General features: G+C 37.9%; 1 protein-coding gene across 2 annotated transcripts in view; it reads right to left on the bottom strand.

Moving 5' to 3' along the window:
• pam (peptidylglycine alpha-amidating monooxygenase) overlaps nucleotides 1-7,401 on the bottom strand; it is a 276,130-nt gene extending 268,729 nt beyond the window's left edge. For both annotated transcript variants that reach the window (XM_067982909.1, XM_067982913.1), the window contains exon 1: nucleotides 7,343-7,401. The gene's annotated coding sequence lies outside the window, so the exon portion shown is untranslated. The remainder of the gene's footprint in view (nucleotides 1-7,342) is intronic.
• Between the last annotated feature and the right edge of the window lie 14,254 nt (nucleotides 7,402-21,655).

The following is a 21,655-nucleotide window of genomic DNA, read 5'->3' as shown; positions in this document are numbered from 1 at the left end:
GTGTACTGGATACAGCAAAGGCTATGGACCCCGACAACATCCCAGCTGTAGTGCTGAAGACTTGTGCTCCAGAACTAGCTGCGCTTCTAGCCAAGCTGTTCCAGTACAGCTACAACACTGGCATATACCCGACAATGTGGAAAATTGCCCAGGTATGTCCTGTCCACAAAAAGCAGGACAAATCCAATCCAGCCAATTACCGCCCCATCAGTCTACTCTCAATCATCAGCAAAATGATGGAAGGTGTCGTCGACAGTGCTATCAAGCGGCACTTACTCACCAATAACCTGCTCACCGATGCTCAGTTTGGGTTCCGCCAGGACCACTCGGCTCCAGACCTCATTACAGCCTTGGACCAAACATGGACAAAAGAGCTGAATTCCAGAGGTGAGATGAGAGTGACTGCCCTTGACATCAAAGCAGCATTTGACCGAGTGTGGCACCAAGGAGCCCTAGTAAAATTGAAGTCAATGGGAATCAGGGGGAAAACTCTCCAGTGGCTGGAGTCATACCTAGCACAAAGGATGATGGTAGTGGTTGTTGGAGGACAATCATCTCAGCCCCAGGACATTGCTGCAGGAGTTCCTCAAGGCAGTGTCCTAGGCCCAACTATCTTCAGCTGCTTCATCAATGACCTTCCCTCCATCATATGGTCAGAAATGGGGATGTTCGCACAGTGTTCAGTTCCATTCGCAACCCCTCAAATAATGAAGCAGTCCAAGCCCGCATACAGCAAGACCTGGACAACATCCAGGCTTGGGCTCATAAGTGGCAAGTAACATTCACGACAGATAAGTGCCAGGCAATGACCATCTCCAACAAGAGAGAGTCTAACCACCTCACCTTGACATTTAACTGCATTACCATCGCCGAATCCCCCACCATCAACATCCTGGGGGTCACCACTGACCAGAAACTTAACTGGACCAGCCATATAAATACTGTGGTTACAAGAGCAGGTCAAAGGCTGGGTCTTCTGCGGCGAGTGACTCATCTCCTGACTCCCCAAAGCCTTTCCACCATCTACAAGGCACAAGTCAGGAGTGTGATGGAATACTCTCCACTTGCTTGGATGAGTGCAGCTCCAACAACACTCAAGAAGCTCGATACCATCCAGGACAAAGCAACCCGCTTGATTGGCACCCCATCCACCACCCTAAACATTCACTCCCTTCACCGCCGGCGCACAGTGGCTACAGTGTGTACCATTCACAGGATACACTGCAGCAACTCGCCAAGGCTTCTTCGACAGCACCTCCCAAATCCGCGTCCTCTACCACCTTGAAGGACAAGAGCAGCAGGCACATGGGAGCAACACCACCTGCACGTTCCCCTCCAAGTCACACACCATCCTGACTTGGAAATATATCGCCGTTCCTCCATAGTTGCTGGGTCAAAATCCTGGAACTCCCTTCCAACAGCACTGTGGGAGAACCTTCACCACACGGACTGCAGCGGTTCAAGGCGGCGGCTCACCACCACCTTCTCAAGGGCAATTAGGGATGGGCAATAAATGCCGGCCTCGCCAGCGACGCCCACATCCCATGAATGAATAAAAAAAAATTTCTCCAGCATTATTTTTTTTTACTAATAATCCTTTAATCCTTTTCCTTTAATCCCTCCTTCTCACTAGACTCCTGGTTCCCTAGCATTTCTGGGAAGTTATTTGTGTCCTCTTATGTGAAGACAGAACCAAAGTATTTGTTTAATTGCTCTGCCATTTCCTTGTTCCCCATTATAAATGTACCCGTTTCTGACTGTAAGGGACCTACATTTGTCTTCACTAATTTTTTTTCTTTTTACATACTTGTAGAAGCTTTTACAGTCTGCTTTTATGTTCCTTGCAAGTTTGCTCTCATACTCTATTTTTTCCCTCTTAAATCAATCTCTTAGTCCTTTTTTGCTGAATTCTAAACTGCTTCCAATCCTCAGGCTTGCTACTTTTTCTGGCAACTTTATATGACTCCTCTTTGGATCTCATACTATCCTTAATTTCTTTTGTTAGCTATGGTTGGGACATTTTTGCTTTCTGTTTTTGTGCCAGAAAGGAATGTATAACTGTTGCAATTCATGCATTCGTTCCTTAAATGTTAGCCATTGCCTATCCACCATCATGCTTTTTAACGAAGCTCCCCAATCTATCATAGCCAACTCACTCCACATACCTTTGTAGTTTCCTTTTTTTAAGATTTCGGACTCTAGTTTCAGATTGGATTACTTCACTTTCCATCTTAATGAAGAATTCTATCATGTTACGGTTGCTCTTCTCTCAAGGACTCCGCACAACAAAATTATTAATTAACCCCTTCTCACCGCACAATACCCAATCTAGGATAGCCTATTCCCGAGTTGGCTCCTCAATGTACTGGTCTAAAAAACCATTTCGTACACACTCCAGGAATTCATCCTCCACAGTATTATTGCTAATTTGGTTTGGCCAGTCTATATGTAGATTAACGTCACCCATGATTACTGTAGTACCCTTGTTACATGCATCTCTAATTTCCTGTTTGATCCCATCACCTAAATTACCACTACTGTTTGGAGGCCTATAGACAACTCCCACCAGTGTTTTCTGCCCCTTGGTGCTTCATAACTCCACCCAGACTGATTTGACATCTTGATTTTCTGAGCCTCTCTCACTATTGCTCCGATTTCATCCTTTACTAATAACGCCACCATACCTCCTTTTCCTTTTTGCCTGTCCTTCCTAAATATCAAAAACCCTTGGACAGTCAGCTCCCAGCCTTGGTCACCCTGCAGCCATGTCTCCGTAATCGCAATTATATCATATCCATTTACATGTATTTGCACAGTTAATTCATCTATCTTATTACAAATGCTTTGTGCATTCAGATACAGTGCCTTTAGATTTGTCTGTTAGCACGCTCTGTCCCTTCCTAACACAATCTGGTTATCCTTACCCCAATCACATTCCTGCACTGCTTCCTTGTCTTTTCTCTTTAGCATTCTAGATTTCTCTCCACCAGGAGTCTCCCCCCACCTTATTTAGTTTAAAGCCCCATCTACCTTTCACTCAATTTCTCATCGGACAACCCTCATCCCAGGAATCAATCAGTGAACCTACGTTGCACTGCCTCTAAGGCAAGTATATCCTTCCTTAGGTAAGGAGACCAAAACTGTACACAGAACTCCAGGTATGGTCTCACCAAAGCCCTACACAATCGCAGCAAGACTTCCTTACTCTTGTACTCCAACCCCCCTGCAATAAAGGTCAACATACCATTTGCCTTCCTAATTGCTTGCTGATTGAAGCAAATTATAACACTTGCCAAAATGCAAATAAAGCAGGTACTCCCATGGAATATATACTTAAAGCAGTTGTTGCTTTCCCAGATGAATGTTTGCCTCAGTCCACAAATCAAACATTATGATGCTGGCATGCACAGCACAGCATTTTTCCTCTGCACATTTAATTGCTTGTCCTCCTATTCTGGTGACCAGTCTTGAAGTCCAAATTAGGATGTAACAGTTACCTAACCATCATTATCAACTATATGCATCTCTATTCACCTATTACATTACATTTTAAAATGTAAGTTCAAAATTCATGATTTTCCCAGAGCATAGTGGAAATGTGGAACAGGTTGCCGGCTCATACAGTGAATGTTGATTTGCTATATTCCTTCAAGGGAGAGCTGTTTCTGGCTGGGTCAGAGATCACTTTATGCAAGAAGTAGATACCTTGTAATATAAACCAGGTTCAATGTGATCTCCTGGACAAGTTTTGATTGCCTAAATGGGTTGGAGAGGAATTTTCCAGATTTCTCCACCACCACAACTAATTGGCCTGCGTTTTTAGCTGGCTTATCATTTCTCCCAGATTATATGGCTCCTGGGAGATAGCAAGTGTTTTTATTGTGAAGCATAAGGCATCACAACCATATGGGACAGGCTTGATCGACCAGTTGGTCTTTTCCTATCCATCGTTTTCAGATGTAAAACTGGAATCAAAAATGTAATTTTCTCTTCCATGAGTTATATTTTTAAAGTTAGGTTTTGGCCCTTAAAGGTCAAAATGCTAATTTGAGGCACTAAAACCGAGAAGAATTAGCTTTTCTTTGTGACACAGAATCACTAAATTCTCATTCGGTATTCTGGTGTACAGCAGCAAGAACACAAATGCAACAGTAAAGTACCGAAGCATCTGCATGTAGTAATAAATTTGACTTTCAAGAATCAGCTGAGAGGTAAAAAAAATCTCATGAGTACATACGTGTGACATGATTTTATACAAGTGAAATACCTAAAACTCACCAAAAGACGCATGCAAACCGTAGCACAGAAATTTGAACGAGGTAAGGCGATTCTAAAATAGTTGCTATAGGAACAGGAGTAGGCCATTCAGCCCCTCGTGCCTGCTCCGCCATTTGAAAAGATCATGGCTGATCTGTGATCTAACTCCATATACCTGCCTTCGGCCCATATCCCTTAATACCTTTGGTTGCCAAAAAGCCATCTATCTCAGGTTTAAATTTAGCAATTGAGCTAGTATCAAATGCCGTTTGCGGAAGAGAGTTGCAAACTTCTACCACCCTTTGTGTGTAGAAATGTTTTCTAATCTCGTTCCTAAAAGGTCTGGGTCTAATTTTTAGACTGTGCCCCCTAATCCTAGATTCCCCAACCAGTGGAAATAGTTTCTCTCGATCAGATCACCCCTTAACCTTCTGAACTCCAGAGAATACAACCCCAATTTGTGTAATCTGTCCTCGTAACTTAACCCTTGAAGTCCGGGTATCATTCTAGTAAACCTACGCTGCACTCCCTCCAAGGCCAATATGTCCTTCCGAAGGTGCGGTGACCAGAACTGCTCACTGTACTCCAGGTGCGGTCTAACCAGGGTTTTGTATAGCTGCAGCATAACTTTTTTTTTCTATTCGTTCATGGGATGTGGGCGTCGCTGACGAGGCCAGCATTTATTGCCCATCCCTAATTGCCCTCGAGAAGGTGGTGGTGAGCCGCCTTCTTGAACCGCTGCAGTCTGTGTGGTGACGGTTCTCCCGCAGTGCTGTTAGGAAGGGAGTTCCAGGATTTTGACCCCTTGTACTCTCGTCCTCTAGATTATAAAGGCCAGCATTCCATTAGTCTTATTGATTATTTTCTGCACCTGTTCATGACACTTCAATGATCTATGTACCTGAACCCCTAAGTCCCTTTGGACATCCACTGTATTAACTTTTTACCATTAAGAAAGTACCCTGTTCTATCCTTTTTTGATCCAAAGTGGATGACCTCACATTTGTCTACATTGAATTCCATTTGCCACAGTTTTGCCCATTCACCTAATCTATCAATATCCCTTTGTAATTTTATGTTTTCATCTACACTGCTTACAATGCCACCAATCTTTGTGTCATCGGCAAACTTAGATATGAGATTTTCTATGCCTTCATCTAAGTCATTAATAGTGAATAATTGAGGCCCCAAGACAGATCCCTGCGGGACTCCACTAGTCACATCCTGCCAATGTGAGTACCTACCCATTATCCCAACTCTCTGTCGCCTTTCACTCAGCCAATTTCCTAACCAAGTCCGTACTTTTCCCTCGATTCCATGGGCTTCTAACTTAGCTAACAGTGTCTTATGTGGGACTTTATCAAATGCCTTCTGGAAGGCCATATAAATAACATCAATTGACATTCCCCTGTCCATTACTTTAGTCACCTTTTCAAAAAATTCAATCAGGTTTGTCAGGCACAACCTACCTTTCACAAATCCATGCTGGCTCTCTCTGATTAACTGAAAATTCTCGAGGTGTTCAGTCACCCTATCCTTAATTATAGACTCCAGCATTTTCCCCACAACAGATGTTAGGCTAACTGGTCTATAATTCCCTGGTTTCCCTCTCTCTCCTTTCTTAAAAAGCAGAGTGACATGCAATTTTCCAATCTAGAGGGACAGTTCCTGAATCTAGAGAACTTTGTCATTTTCTAAAAAGGTATAGTTTACATAAGAACATAAGAAATAGGAGAAGGCCATCCACCCCCTCGAGCCTGCTCCGCCATTCAACAAGATCATGGCTGATCTTCTACCTCAAGGCCATTTTCCTGCACTATCCCCACAGCCCTTGATGACTTTAATGTCCAGAAATCTATTGATTACTCAAAGCAATAAAACTGTTACACCCCATTTCTAATGCTCCAGATTGAACAAGTTGCATAATTACACACAATATTTGAGATAGAGGACCCAAGAAGAAAAGAGGCAAAATCCGATCAAGTACTTTTTGAAAATCCATATACACAACATTCACTGCATTTCCTTTATCAGCACAATGTTATTTACTCAAAGATACCAAGTAAACAAGTTTAAACTCCAGGTATTGAAGAGCCAAATTAAGTAAATTAAAATCAAAATACAGTAAAATAAATGTGAAAATTTCTGTACTTATATACTAATTACTCCTTTTGAAGGTAAAGTCTGCTATCTCCTGGGATTTGGCAATCCACTGACCTCACAGCTTGAGGCAACTCACGCCTTTCTCTCTTCCCCCCTCTTCCTCATTCCTTATCCCTTTTACTCTCTCGCCATCTCCCTCCCTCTTCCCCATCTGTCTCGTTCCCTCCATCTTTACCCCTCTGCCTCCCTTTCACCCTATCCATCTCCCTCTCTTCCCATGTCCTCCTTCCTATCTCCACCTCCTCCTGGCTCAACCCCTCCCCTTTCTGCTCATCTGTTCTCCCCTTCTCCCTTTCATCTCTCTCCACCCATTCTCTCTTCCCCTGCTCCCTTTCACCCACTTCATCCAATTCCTTCCTCCCTCCCCCCTTCCTCATCCTCTGCTCCTTATCATCCCCCCTCCTCTCCATCTTCTCATCCCGCCCTCTATCCCTCCTCCTCCCCTTCCTCATTCCCTCTCCATCCATTACTCCCAATTCTCTCTTTTCCTCCCTCATTCTCTCTCCCTCCTCCTTCCCCCTCTCTCTCTCCTACCTCCTTCCCCCCCTTCCCCTCCTCCCTCTCCCTCCTCTTCCTCTCCTTCCTCCTTCATATTTCCTTCCCACTTCCTCACCCCTCTCAAGTTGTTTTTAGTTAAGTTTTATTCTGCATGCTGCCTGCACGCTTCTCCCGGGAAGTTGCAATTTTTGAAATAAATAAACGCGGAGACGCCGGGCCATTTCCCCCGGGCCTCTCACTCACCCCGAGCCCCAGACCATCCCCCGAACCCGAACCCGAACCCAGGACTCTCACTAATCCGCCCCCGGGACTCTCACTAACACCAATCCTCGCCCCAGACCCAGACCATCACCCACCCCAGGCCTCTAATCACGGTACTACAGTCAGTGATTCATCGGGCGGATTTGAGAGATGTTTCACTCACCCTCACAGTCGTTTCCCGTCTCGAACCTGCCCAACAACATCGCCACGGGAGGGGAGGGGAGGGGCCAGACCTGACCTCATCGCCGCCCCCGCGCCTGTTACCAATGAGCAAGCGTCGGGAGTTCCTGCTGCAGCTTTGTGGATATAATGAAACAAGGGGGGTATTCTGAAATAAAGAGGATATAATGAAACAAGGGGGGTATTCTGAAATAAAGAGGATATAATGAAACAAGGGGGGTATTCTGAAATAAAGAGGATATAATGAAACAAGGGGGGTATTCTGAAATAAAGAGGATATAATGAAACAAGGGGGTATTCTGAAATAAAGAGGATATAATGAAACAAGGGGGTATTCTGAAATAAAGAGGATATAATGAAACAAGGGGGTATTCTGAAATAAAGAGGATATAATGAAACAAGGGGGGGTATTCTGAAATAAAGAGGAGAAATGAAACAAGGGGGGTATTCTGAAATAAAGAGGATATAATGAAACAAGGGGGTATTCTGAAATAAAGAGGATATAATGAAACAAGGGGGTATTCTGAAATAAAGAGGATATAATGAAACAAGGGGGTATTCTGAAATAAAGAGGATATAATGAAACAAGGGGGTATTCTGAAATAAAGAGGATATAATGAAACAAGGGGGGTATTCTGAAATAAAGAGGATATAATGAAACAAGGGGGTATTCTGAAATAAAGAGGATATAATGAAACAAGGGGGTATTCTGAAATAAAGAGGATATAATGAAACAAGGGGGTATTCTGAAATAAAGAGGATATAATGAAACAAGGGGGGGTATTCTGAAATAAAGAGGAGAAATGAAACAAGGGGGGTATTCTGAAATAAAGAGGATATAATGAAACAAGGGGGTATTCTGAAATAAAGAGGATATAATGAAACAAGGGGGTATTCTGAAATAAAGAGGATATAATGAAACAAGGGGGTATTCTGAAATAAAGAGGATATAATGAAACAAGGGGGTATTCTGAAATAAAGAGGATATAATGAAACAAGGGGGTATTCTGAAATAAAGAGGATATAATGAAACAAGGGGGTATTCTGAAATAAAGAGGATATAATGAAACAAGGGGGTATTCTGAAATAAAGAGGATATAATGAAACAAGGGGGTATTCTGAAATAAAGAGGATACAATGAAACAAGGGGGGTATTCTGAAATAAAGAGGAGAAATGAAACAAGGGGGGTATTCTGAAATAAAGAGGATATATTGAAACAAGGGGGTATTCTGAAATAAAGAGGAGAAATGAAACAAGGGGGGTATTCTGAAATAAAGAGGATATATTGAAACAAGGGGGTATTCTGAAATAAAGAGGATATAATGAAACAAGGGGGTATTCTGAAATAAAGAGGATATAATGAAACAAGGGGGTATTCTGAAATAAAGAGGATATAATGAAACAAGGGGGTATTCTGAAATAAAGAGGATATAATGAAACAAGGGGGGTATTCTGAAATAAAGAGGAGAAATGAAACAAGGGGGGTATTCTGAAATAAAGAGGATATATTGAAACAAGGGGGTATTCTGAAATAAAGAGGAGAAATGAAACAAGGGGGGTATTCTGAAACAAGGGGGGGGGTATAATGAAACAAGGGGGTATTCTGAAATAAAGAGGATATAATGAAACAAGGGGGTATTCTGAAATAAAGAGGATATAATGAAACAAGGGGGTATTCTGAAATAAAGAGGATATAATGAAACAAGGGGGTATTCTGAAATAAAGAGGATATAATGAAACAAGGGGGGTATTCTGAAATAAAGAGGATATAATGAAACAAGGGGGTATTCTGAAATAAAGAGGATATAATGAAACAAGGGGGTATTCTGAAATAAAGAGGATATAATGAAACAAGGGGGTATTCTGAAATAAAGGATATAATGAAACAAGGGGGGTATTCTGAAATAAAGAGGATATAATGAAACAAGGGGGTATTCTGAAATAAAGGATATAATGAAACAAGGGGGGTATTCTGAAATAAAGAGGATATCATGAAACAAGGGGGTATTCTGAAATAAAGAGGATATAATGAAACAAGGGGGTATTCTGAAATAAAGGATATAATGAAACAAGGGGGGTATTCTGAAATAAAGAGGATATCATGAAACAAGGGGGGGTATTCTGAAATAAAGAGGATATAATGAAACAAGGGGGGTATTCTGAAATAAAGAGGATATAATGAAACAAGGGGGTATTCTGAAATAAAGAGGATATAATGAAACAAGGGGGTATTCTGAAATAAAGAGGAGAAAATGAAACAAGGGGGTATTCTGAAATAAAGAGGATATAATGAAACAAGGGGGTATTCTGAAATAAAGAGGATATAATGAAACAAGGGGGTATTCTGAAATAAAGAGGATATAATGAAACAAGGGGGGTATTCTGAAATAAAGAGGATATAATGAAACAAGGGGGTATTCTGAAATAAAGAGGATATAATGAAACAAGGGGGTATTCTGAAATAAAGAGGATATAATGAAACAAGGGGGTATTCTGAAATAAAGAGGATATAATGAAACAAGGGGGTATTCTGAAATAAAGAGGATATAATGAAACAAGGGGGTATTCTGAAATAAAGAGGATATAATGAAACAAGGGGGTATTCTGAAATAAAGAGGATATAATGAAACAAGGGGGTATTCTGAAATAAAGAGGATATAATGAAACAAGGGGGTATTCTGAAATAAAGAGGATATAATGAAACAAGGGGGGTATTCTGAAATAAAGAGGATATAATGAAACAAGGGGGTATTCTGAAATAAAGAGGATATAATGAAACAAGGGGGTATTCTGAAATAAAGAGGATATAATGAAACAAGGGGGTATTCTGAAATAAAGAGGATATAATGAAACAAGGCGGGGGTATTCTGAAATAAAGAGGATGTAATGAAACAAGGGGGTATTCTGAAATAAAGAGGATATAATGAAACAAGGGGGGTATTCTGAAATAAAGAGGATATAATGAAACAAGGGGGTATTCTGAAATAAAGAGGATATAATGAAACAAGGGTGGTATTCTGAAATAAAGAGGATATAATGAAACAAGGGGGGTATTCTGAAATAAAGAGGATATAATGAAACAAGTGGGGGGTATTCTGAAATAAAGAGGATATAATGAAACAAGGGGGGTATTCTGAAATAAAGAGGATATAATGAAACAAGGGGGGGTATTCTGAAATGAAGAGGATATAATGAAACAAGGGGGTATTCTGAAACAAGGGGGGGGTATAATGAAACAAGGGAGTATTCTGAAATAAAGAGGATATAATGAAAGAAGGGGGTATTTATGAAATAGAGGATATAATGAAACAAGGGGGGTATTCTGAAATAAAGAGGATATAATGAAACAAGGGGGTATTCTGAAACAAGGGGGGGGTATAATGAAACAAGGGGGTATTCTGAAATAAAGAGGATATAATGAAAGAAGGGGGTATTTCTGAAATAGAGGATATAATGAAACAAGGCGGGGGTATTCTGAAATAAAGAGGATACAATGAAAGAAGGGGGTATATCTGAAATAGAGGATATAATGAAACAAGGGGGTATTCTGAAATAAAGAGGATATAATGAAACAAGGGGGTATTCTGAAATAGAGGATATAATGAAACAAGGGGGTATTCTGAAATAAAGAGGATATAATGAAACAAGGGGCGTATTCTGAAATAAAGAGGATATAATGAAACAAGGGGGGTATTCTGAAATAAAGAGGATATAATGAAACAAGGGGGGCATTCTGAAATAAAGAGGATATAATGAAACAAGGGGGTATTCTGAAATAAAGAGGATATAATGAAACAAGGGTGGTTTATCTGAAATAAAGAGGATATAATGAAACAAGGGGGTATTCTGAAATAAAGAGGATATAATGAAACAAGGGGGGCATTCTGAAATAAAGAGGATATAATGAAACAAGGGGGGGTATTCTGAAATAAAGAGGATATAATGAAACAAGGGGGTATTCTGAAATAAAGAGGATATAATGAAACAAGGGGGTTATTCTGAAATAAAGAGGATATAATGAAACAAGGCGGGGGTATTCTGAAATAAAGAGGATATAATGAAACAAGGGGGTATTCTGAAATAAAGAGGATATAATGAAACAAGGGGGGTATTCTGAAATAAAGAGGATATAATGAAACAAGGGGGGTATTCTGAAATAAAGAGGATATAATGAAACAAGGGGGTATTCTGAAATAAAGAGGATATAATGAAACAAGGGTGGTATTCTGAAATAAAGAGGATATAATGAAACAAGGGGGGTATTCTGAAATAAAGAGGATATAATGAAACAAGGGGGGGTATTCTGAAATAAAGAGGATATAATGAAACAAGGGGGGTATTCTGAAATAAAGAGGATATAATGAAACAAGGGTGGGTATTCTGAAATAAAGAGGATATAATGAAACAAGGGGGTATTCTGAAACAAGGGGGGGGTACAATGAAACAAGGGAGTATTCTGAAATAAAGAGGATATAATGAAAGAAGGGGGTATTTCTGAAATAGACGATATAATGAAACAAGGGGGGTATTCTGAAATAAAGAGGATATAATGAAACAAGGGGGGTATTCTGAAACAAGGGGGGGGGTATAATGAAACAAGGGGGTATTCTGAAATAAAGAGGATATAATGAAAGAAGGGGGTATTTCTGAAATAGAGGATATAATGAAACAAGGCGGGGGTATTCTGAAATAAAGAGGATATAATGAAAGAAGGGGGTATATCTGAAATAGAGGATATAATGAAACAGGGGGAGTATTCTGAAATAAAGAGGATATAATGAAACAAGGGGGGTATTCTGAAATAAAGAAGATATAATGAAACAAGGGGGGCATTCTGAAATAAAGAGGAAATAATGAAACAAGGGAGTATTCTGAAACAGGGGGGGGTATAATGAAACAAGGGAGTATTCTGAAATAAAGAGGATATAATGAAAGAAGGGGGTATTTCTGAAATAGAGGATATAATGAAACAAGGGGGTATTCTGAAATAAAGAGGATATAATGAAACAAGGGGGTATTCTGAAATAAAGAGGATATAATGAAACAAGGGGGTATTCTGAAATAAAGAGGATATAATGAAACAAGGGGGTATTTCTGAAATAAAGAGGATATAATGAAACAAGGAGGTATTCTGAAATAAAGAGGATATAATGAAACAAGGGGGGGTATTCTGAAATAAAGAGGATATAATGAAACAAGGGGGGTATTCTGAAATAAAGAGGATATAATGAAACAAGGGGGGTATTCTGAAATAAAGAAGATATAATGAAACAAGGGGGGCATTCTGAAATAAAGAAGATATAATGAAACAAGGGGGTATTCTGAAATAAAGAGGATATAATGAAACAAGGGGCGTATTCTGAAATAAAGAGGATATAATGAAACAAGGGGGGTATTCTGAAATAAAGAGGATATAATGAAACAAGGCGGGGGTATTCTGAAATAAAGAGGATATAATGAAACAAGGGGGTATTCTGAAATAAAGAGGATATAATGAAACAAGGGGGGTATTCTGAAATAAAGAGGATATAATGAAACAAGGGGGTATTCTGAAATAAAGAGGATATAATGAAACGAGGGTGGTATTCTGAAATAAAGAGGATATAATGAAACAAGGGGGGTATTCTGAAATAAAGAGGATATAATGAAACAAGGGGGGGGTATTCTGAAATAAAGAGGATACAATGAAACAAGGGGGGTATTCTGAAATAAAGAGGATATAATGAAACAAGGGGGGGTATTCTGAAATAAAGAGGATATAATGAAACAAGGGGGTATTCTGAAACAAGGGGGGGGGTATAATGAAACAAGGGAGTATTCTGAAATAAAGAGGATATAATGAAAGAAGGGGGTATTTCTGAAATAGAGGATATAATGAAACAAGGGGGCTATTCTGAAATAAAGAGGATATAATGAAACAAGGGGGTATTCTGAAACAAGGGGGGGGGGTATAATGAAACAAGGGGGGTATTCTGAAATAAAGAGGATACAATGAAAGAAGGGGGTATTTCTGAAATAGAGGATATAATGAAACAAGGCGGGGGTATTCTGAAATAAAGAGGATATAATGAAAGAAGGGTGTATATCTGAAATAGAGGATATAATGAAACAAGGGGGTATTCTGAAATAAAGAGGATATAATGAAAGAAGGGGTTATTTCTGAAATAGAGGATATAATGAAACAAGGGGGTATTCTGAAATAAAGAGGATATATTGAAACAAGGGGGTATTCTGAAATAAAGAGGAGAAATGAAACAAGGGGGGTATTCTGAAATAAAGAGGATATATTGAAACAAGGGGGTATTCTGAAATAAAGAGGAGAAATGAAACAAGGGGGGTATTCTGAAATAAAGAGGATATATTGAAACAAGGGGGGTATTCTGAAATAAAGAGGATATAATGAAACAAGGGGGTATTCTGAAATAAAGAGGATATAATGAAACAAGGGGGTATTCTGAAATAAAGAGGATATAATGAAACAAGGGGGTATTCTGAAATAAAGAGGATATAATGAAACAAGGGGGGTATTCTGAAATAAAGAGGATATAATGAAACAAGGGGGTATTCTGAAATAAAGAGGATATAATGAAACAAGGGGGTATTCTGAAATAAAGAGGATATAATGAAACAAGGGGGTATTCTGAAATAAAGGATATAATGAAACAAGGGGGGTATTCTGAAATAAAGAGGATATAATGAAAGAAGGGGGTATTCTGAAATAAAGGATATAATGAAACAAGGGGGGTATTCTGAAATAAAGAGGATATCATGAAACAAGGGGGTATTCTGAAATAAAGAGGATATAATGAAACAAGGGGGTATTCTGAAATAAAGGATATAATGAAACAAGGGGGGTATTCTGAAATAAAGAGGATATCATGAAACAAGGGGGGGTATTCTGAAATAAAGAGGATATAATGAAACAAGGGGGGTATTGTGAAATAAAGAGGATATAATGAAACAAGGGGGTATTCTGAAATAAAGAGGATATAATGAAACAAGGGGGTATTCTGAAATAAAGAGGAGAAAATGAAACAAGGGGGTATTCTGAAATAAAGAGGATATAATGAAACAAGGGGGTATTCTGAAATAAAGAGGATATAATGAAACAAGGGGGTATTCTGAAATAAAGAGGATATAATGAAACAAGGGGGGTATTCTGAAATAAAGAGGATATAATGAAACAAGGGGGTATTCTGAAATAAAGAGGATATAATGAAACAAGGGGGTATTCTGAAATAAAGAGGATATAATGAAACAAGGGGGTATTCTGAAATAAAGAGGATATAATGAAACAAGGGGGTATTCTGAAATAAAGAGGATATAATGAAACAAGGGGGTATTCTGAAATAAAGAGGATATAATGAAACAAGGGGGTATTCTGAAATAAAGAGGATATAATGAAACAAGGGGGTATTCTGAAATAAAGAGGATATAATGAAACAAGGGGGGTATTCTGAAATAAAGAGGATATAATGAAACAAGGGGGTATTCTGAAATAAAGAGGATATAATGAAACAAGGGGGTATTCTGAAATAAAGAGGATATAATGAAACAAGGGGGTATTCTGAAATAAAGAGGATATAATGAAACAAGGCGGGGGTATTCTGAAATAAAGAGGATGTAATGAAACAAGGGGGTATTCTGAAATAAAGAGGATACAATGAAACAAGGGGGGTATTCTGAAATAAAGAGGATATAATGAAACAAGGGGGTATTCTGAAATAAAGAGGATATAATGAAACAAGGGTGGTATTCTGAAATAAAGAGGATATAATGAAACAAGGGGGGTATTCTGAAATAAAGAGGATATAATGAAACAAGTGGGGGGTATTCTGAAATAAAGAGGATATAATGAAACAAGGGGGGTATTCTGAAATAAAGAGGATATAATGAAACAAGGGGGGGTATTCTGAAATGAAGAGGATATAATGAAACAAGGGGGTATTCTGAAACAAGGGGGGGGTATAATGAAACAAGGGAGTATTCTGAAATAAAGAGGATATAATGAAAGAAGGGGGTATTTATGAAATAGAGGATATAATGAAACAAGGGGGGTATTCTGAAATAAAGAGGATATAATGAAACAAGGGGGTATTCTGAAACAAGGGGGGGGTATAATGAAACAAGGGGGTATTCTGAAATAAAGAGGATATAATGAAAGAAGGGGGTATTTCTGAAATAGAGGATATAATGAAACAAGGCGGGGGTATTCTGAAATAAAGAGGATACAATGAAAGAAGGGGGTATATCTGAAATAGAGGATATAATGAAACAAGGGGGTATTCTGAAATAAAGAGGATATAATGAAACAAGGGGGTATTCTGAAATAGAGGATATAATGAAACAAGGGGGTATTCTGAAATAAAGAGGATATAATGAAACAAGGGGCGTATTCTGAAATAAAGAGGATATAATGAAACAAGGGGGGTATTCTGAAATAAAGAGGATATAATGAAACAAGGGGGGCATTCTGAAATAAAGAGGATATAATGAAACAAGGGGGTATTCTGAAATAAAGAGGATATAATGAAACAAGGGTGGTATTCTGAAATAAAGAGGATATAATAAAACAAGGGGGTATTCTGAAATAAAGAGGATATAATGAAACAAGGGGGGCATTCTGAAATAAAGAGGATATAATGAAACAAGGGGGGGTATTCTGAAATAAAGAGGATATAATGAAACAAGGGGGTATTCTGAAATAAAGAGGATATAATGAAACAAGGGGGTTATTCTGAAATAAAGAGGATATAATGAAACAAGGCGGGGGTATTCTGAAATAAAGAGGATATAATGAAACAAGGGGGTATTCTGAAATAAAGAGGATATAATGAAACAAGGGGGGTATTCTGAAATAAAGAGGATATAATGAAACAAGGGGGGTATTCTGAAATAAAGAGGATATAATGAAACAAGGGGGTATTCTGAAATAAAGAGGATATAATGAAACAAGGGTGGTATTCTGAAATAAAGAGGATATAATGAAACAAGGGGTGTATTCTGAAATAAAGAGGATAGAATGAAACAAGGGGGGGTATTCTGAAATAAAGAGGATATAATGAAACAAGGGGGGTATTCTGAAATAAAGAGGATATAATGAAACAAGGGTGGGTATTCTGAAATAAAGAGGATATAATGAAACAAGGGGGTATTCTGAAACAAGGGGGGGGTACAATGAAACAAGGGAGTATTCTGAAATAAAGAGGATATAATGAAAGAAGGGGGTATTTCTGAAACAGACGATATAATGAAACAAGGGGGGTATTCTGAAATAAAGAGGATATAATGAAACAAGGGGGGTATTCTGAAACAAGGGGGGGGGTATAATGAAACAAGGGGGTATTCTGAAATAAAGAGGATATAATGAAAGAAGGGGGTATTTCTGAAATAGAGGATATAATGAAACAAGGCGGGGGTATTCTGAAATAAAGAGGATATAATGAAAGAAGGGGGTATATCTGAAATAGAGGATATAATGAAACAGGGGGAGTATTCTGAAATAAAGAGGATATAATGAAACAAGGGGGGTATTCTGAAATAAAGAAGATATAATGAAACAAGGGGGGCATTCTGAAATAAAGAGGAAATAATGAAACAAGGGAGTATTCTGAAACAGGGGGGGGTATAATGAAACAAGGGAGCATTCTGAAATAAAGAGGATATAATGAAAGAAGGGGGTATTTCTGAAATAGAGGATATAATGAAACAAGGGGGTATTCTGAAATAAAGAGGATATAATGAAACAAGGGGGTATTCTGAAATAAAGAGGATATAATGAAACAAGGGGGTATTCTGAAATAAAGAGGATATAATGAAACAAGGGGGTATTTCTGAAATAAAGAGGATATAATGAAACAAGGAGGTATTCTGAAATAAAGAGGATATAATGAAACAAGGGGGGGTATTCTGAAATAAAGAGGATATAATGAAACAAGGGGGGTATTCTGAAATAAAGAGGATATAATGAAACAAGGGGGGTATTCTGAAATAAAGAAGATATAATGAAACAAGGGGGGCATTCTGAAATAAAGAAGATATAATGAAACAAGGGGGTATTCTGAAATAAAGAGGATATAATGAAACAAGGGGCGTATTCTGAAATAAAGAGGATATAATGAAACAAGGGGGGTATTCTGAAATAAAGAGGATATAATGAAACAAGGCGGGGGTATTCTGAAATAAAGAGGATATAATGAAACAAGGGGGTATTCTGAAATAAAGAGGATATAATGAAACAAGGGGGGTATTCTGAAATAAAGAGGATATAATGAAACAAGGGGGGCATTCTGAAATAAAGAGGATATAATGAAACAAGGGGGTATTCTGAAATAAAGAGGATATAATGAAACAAGGGTGGTATTCTGAAATAAAGAGGATATAGTGAAACAAGGGGGTATTCTGAAATAAAGAGGATATAATGAAACAAGGGGGGCATTCTGAAATAAAGAGGATATAATGAAACAAGGGGGGTATTCTGAAATAAAGAGGATATAATGAAACAAGGCGGGGGTATTCTGAAATAAAGAGGATATAATGAAACAAGGGGGTATTCTGAAATAAAGAGGATATAATGAAACAAGGGGGGTATTCTGAAATAAAGAGGATATAATGAAACAAGGGGGGTATTCTGAAATAAAGAGGATATAATGAAACAAGGGGGTATTCTGAAATAAAGAGGATATAATGAAACGAGGGTGGTATTCTGAAATAAAGAGGATATAATGAAACAAGGGGGGTATTCTGAAATAAAGAGGATATAATGAAACAAGGGGGGGGTATTCTGAAATAAAGAGGATACAATGAAACAAGGTGGGTATTCTGAAATAAAGAGGATATAATGAAACAAGGGGGGGTATTCTGAAATAAAGAGGATATAATGAAACAAGGGGGTATTCTGAAACAAGGGGGGGGGTATAATGAAACAAGGGAGTATTCTGAAATAAAGAGGATATAATGAAAGAAGGGGGTATTTCTGAAATAGAGGATATAATGAAACAAGGGGGCTATTCTGAAATAAAGAGGATATAATGAAACAAGGGGGTATTCTGAAACAAGGGGGGGGGGTATAATGAAACAAGGGGGGTATTCTGAAATAAAGAGGATACAATGAAAGAAGGGGGTATTTCTGAAATAGAGGATATAATGAAACAAGGCGGGGGTATTCTGAAATAAAGAGGATATAATGAAAGAAGGGTGTATATCTGAAATAGAGGATATAATGAAACAAGGGGGTATTCTGAAATAAAGAGGATATAATGAAAGAAGGGGTTATTTCTGAAATAGAGGATATAATGAAACAAGGGGGTATTCTGAAATAAAGAGGATATATTGAAACAAGGGGGTATTCTGAAATAAAGAGGAGAAATGAAACAAGGGGGGTATTCTGAAATAAAGAGGATATATTGAAACAAGGGGGTATTCTGAAATAAAGAGGAGAAATGAAACAAGGGGGGTATTCTGAAATAAAGAGGATATATTGAAACAAGGGGGGTATTCTGAAATAAAGAGGATATAATGAAACAAGGGGGTATTCTGAAATAAAGAGGATAGAATGAAACAAGGGGGTATTCTGAAATAAAGAGGATATAATGAAACAAGGGGGTATTCTGAAATAAAGAGGATATAATGAAACAAGGGGGGTATTCTGAAATAAAGAGGATATAATGAAACAAGGGGGTATTCTGAAATAAAGAGGATATAATGAAACAAGGGGGTATTCTGAAATAAAGAGGATATAATGAAACAAGGGGGTATTCTGAAATAAAGGATATAATGAAACAAGGGGGGTATTCTGAAATAAAGAGGATATAATGAAAGAAGGGGGTATTCTGAAATAAAGGATATAATGAAACAAGGGGGGTATTCTGAAATAAAGAGGATATCATGAAACAAGGGGGTATTCTGAAATAAAGAGGATATAATGAAACAAGGGGGTATTCTGAAATAAAGGATATAATGAAACAAGGGGGGTATTCTGAAATAAAGAGGATATCATGAAACAAGGGGGGGTATTCTGAAATAAAGAGGATATAATGAAACAAGGGGGGTATTCTGAAATAAAGAGGATATAATGAAACAAGGGGGTATTCTGAAATAAAGAGGATATAATGAAACAAGGGGGTATTCTGAAATAAAGAGGAGAAAATGAAACAAGGGGGTATTCTGAAATAAAGAGGATATAATGAAACAAGGGGGTATTCTGAAATAAAGAGGATATAATGAAACAAGGGGGTATTCTGAAATAAAGAGGATATAATGAAACAAGGGGGGTATTCTGAAATAAAGAGGATATAATGAAACAAGGGGGTATTCTGAAATAAAGAGGATATAATGAAACAAGGGGGTATTCTGAAATAAAGAGGATATAATGAAACAAGGGGGTATTCTGAAATAAAGAGGATATAATGAAACAAGGGGGTATTCTGAAATAAAGAGGATATAATGAAACAAGGGGGTATTCTGAAATAAAGAGGATATAATGAAACAAGGGGGTATTCTGAAATAAAGAGGATATAATGAAACAAGGGGGTATTCTGAAATAAAGAGGATATAATGAAACAAGGGGGGTATTCTGAAATAAAGAGGATATAATGAAACAAGGGGGTATTCTGAAATAAAGAGGATATAATGAAACAAGGGGGTATTCTGAAATAAAGAGGATATAATGAAACAAGGGGGTATTCTGAAATAAAGAGGATATAATGAAACAAGGCGGGGGTATTCTGAAATAAAGAGGATGTAATGAAACAAGGGGGTATTCTGAAATAAAGAGGATACAATGAAACAAGGGGGGTATTCTGAAATAAAGAGGATATAATGAAACAAGGGGGTATTCTGAAATAAAGAGGATATAATGAAACAAGGGTGGTATTCTGAAATAAAGAGGATATAATGAAACAAGGGGGGTATTCTGAAATAAAGAGGATATAATGAAACAAGTGGGGGGTATTCTGAAATAAAGAGGATATAATGAAACAAGGGGGGTATTCTGAAATAAAGAGGATATAATGAAACAAGGGGGGGTATTCTGAAATGAAGAGGATATAATGAAACAAGGGGGTATTCTGAAACAAGGGGGGGGTATAATGAAACAAGGGAGCTTTTCTGAAATAAAGAGGATATAATGAAAGAAGGGGGTATTTATGAAATAGAGGATATAATGAAACAAGGGGGGTATTCTGAAATAAAGAGGATATAATGAAACAAGGGGGTATTCTGAAACAAGGGGGGGGTATAATGAAACAAGGGGGTATTCTGAAATAAAGAGGATATAATGAAAGAAGGGGGTATTTCTGAAATAGAGGATATAATGAAACAAGGCGGGGGTATTCTGAAATAAAGAGGATACAATGAAAGAAGGGGGTATATCTGAAATAGAGGATATAATGAAACAAGGGGGTATTCTGAAATAAAGAGGATATAATGAAACAAGGGGGTATTCTGAAATAGAGGATATAATGAAACAAGGGGGTATTCTGAAATAAAGAGGATATAATGAAACAAGGGGCGTATTCTGAAATAAAGAGGATATAATGAAACAAGGGGGGTATTCTGAAATAAAGAGGATATAATGAAACAAGGGGGGCATTCTGAAATAAAGAGGATATAATGAAACAAGGGGGTATTCTGAAATAAAGAGGATATAATGAAACAAGGGTGGTATTCTGAAATAAAGAGGATATAATGAAACAAGGGGGTATTCTGAAATAAAGAGGATATAATGAAACAAGGGGGGCATTCTGAAATAAAGAGGATATAATGAAACAAGGGGGGGTATTCTGAAATAAAGAGGATATAATGAAACAAGGGGGTATTCTGAAATAAAGAGGATATAATGAAACAAGGGGGTTATTCTGAAATAAAGAGGATATAATGAAACAAGGCGGGGGTATTCTGAAATAAAGAGGATATAATGAAACAAGGGGGTATTCTGAAATAAAGAGGATATAATGAAACAAGGGGGGTATTCTGAAATAAAGAGGATATAATGAAACAAGGGGGGTATTCTGAAATAAAGAGGATATAATGAAACAAGGGGGTATTCTGAAATAAAGAGGATATAATGAAACAAGGGTGGTATTCTGAAATAAAGAGGATATAATGAAACAAGGGGTGTATTCTGAAATAAAGAGGATATAATGAAACAAGGGGGGGTATTCTGAAATAAAGAGGATATAATGAAACAAGGGGGGTATTCTGAAATAAAGAGGATATAATGAAACAAGGGTGGGTATTCTGAAATAAAGAGGATATAATGAAACAAGGGGGTATTCTGAAACAAGGGGGGGGTAC

Source organism: Heptranchias perlo, chromosome 4, assembly GCF_035084215.1.
Source record: "Heptranchias perlo isolate sHepPer1 chromosome 4, sHepPer1.hap1, whole genome shotgun sequence".
Lineage (NCBI taxonomy): Eukaryota > Metazoa > Chordata > Chondrichthyes > Hexanchiformes > Hexanchidae > Heptranchias > Heptranchias perlo.
This window is presented reverse-complemented; position numbering and strand designations above follow the sequence as displayed.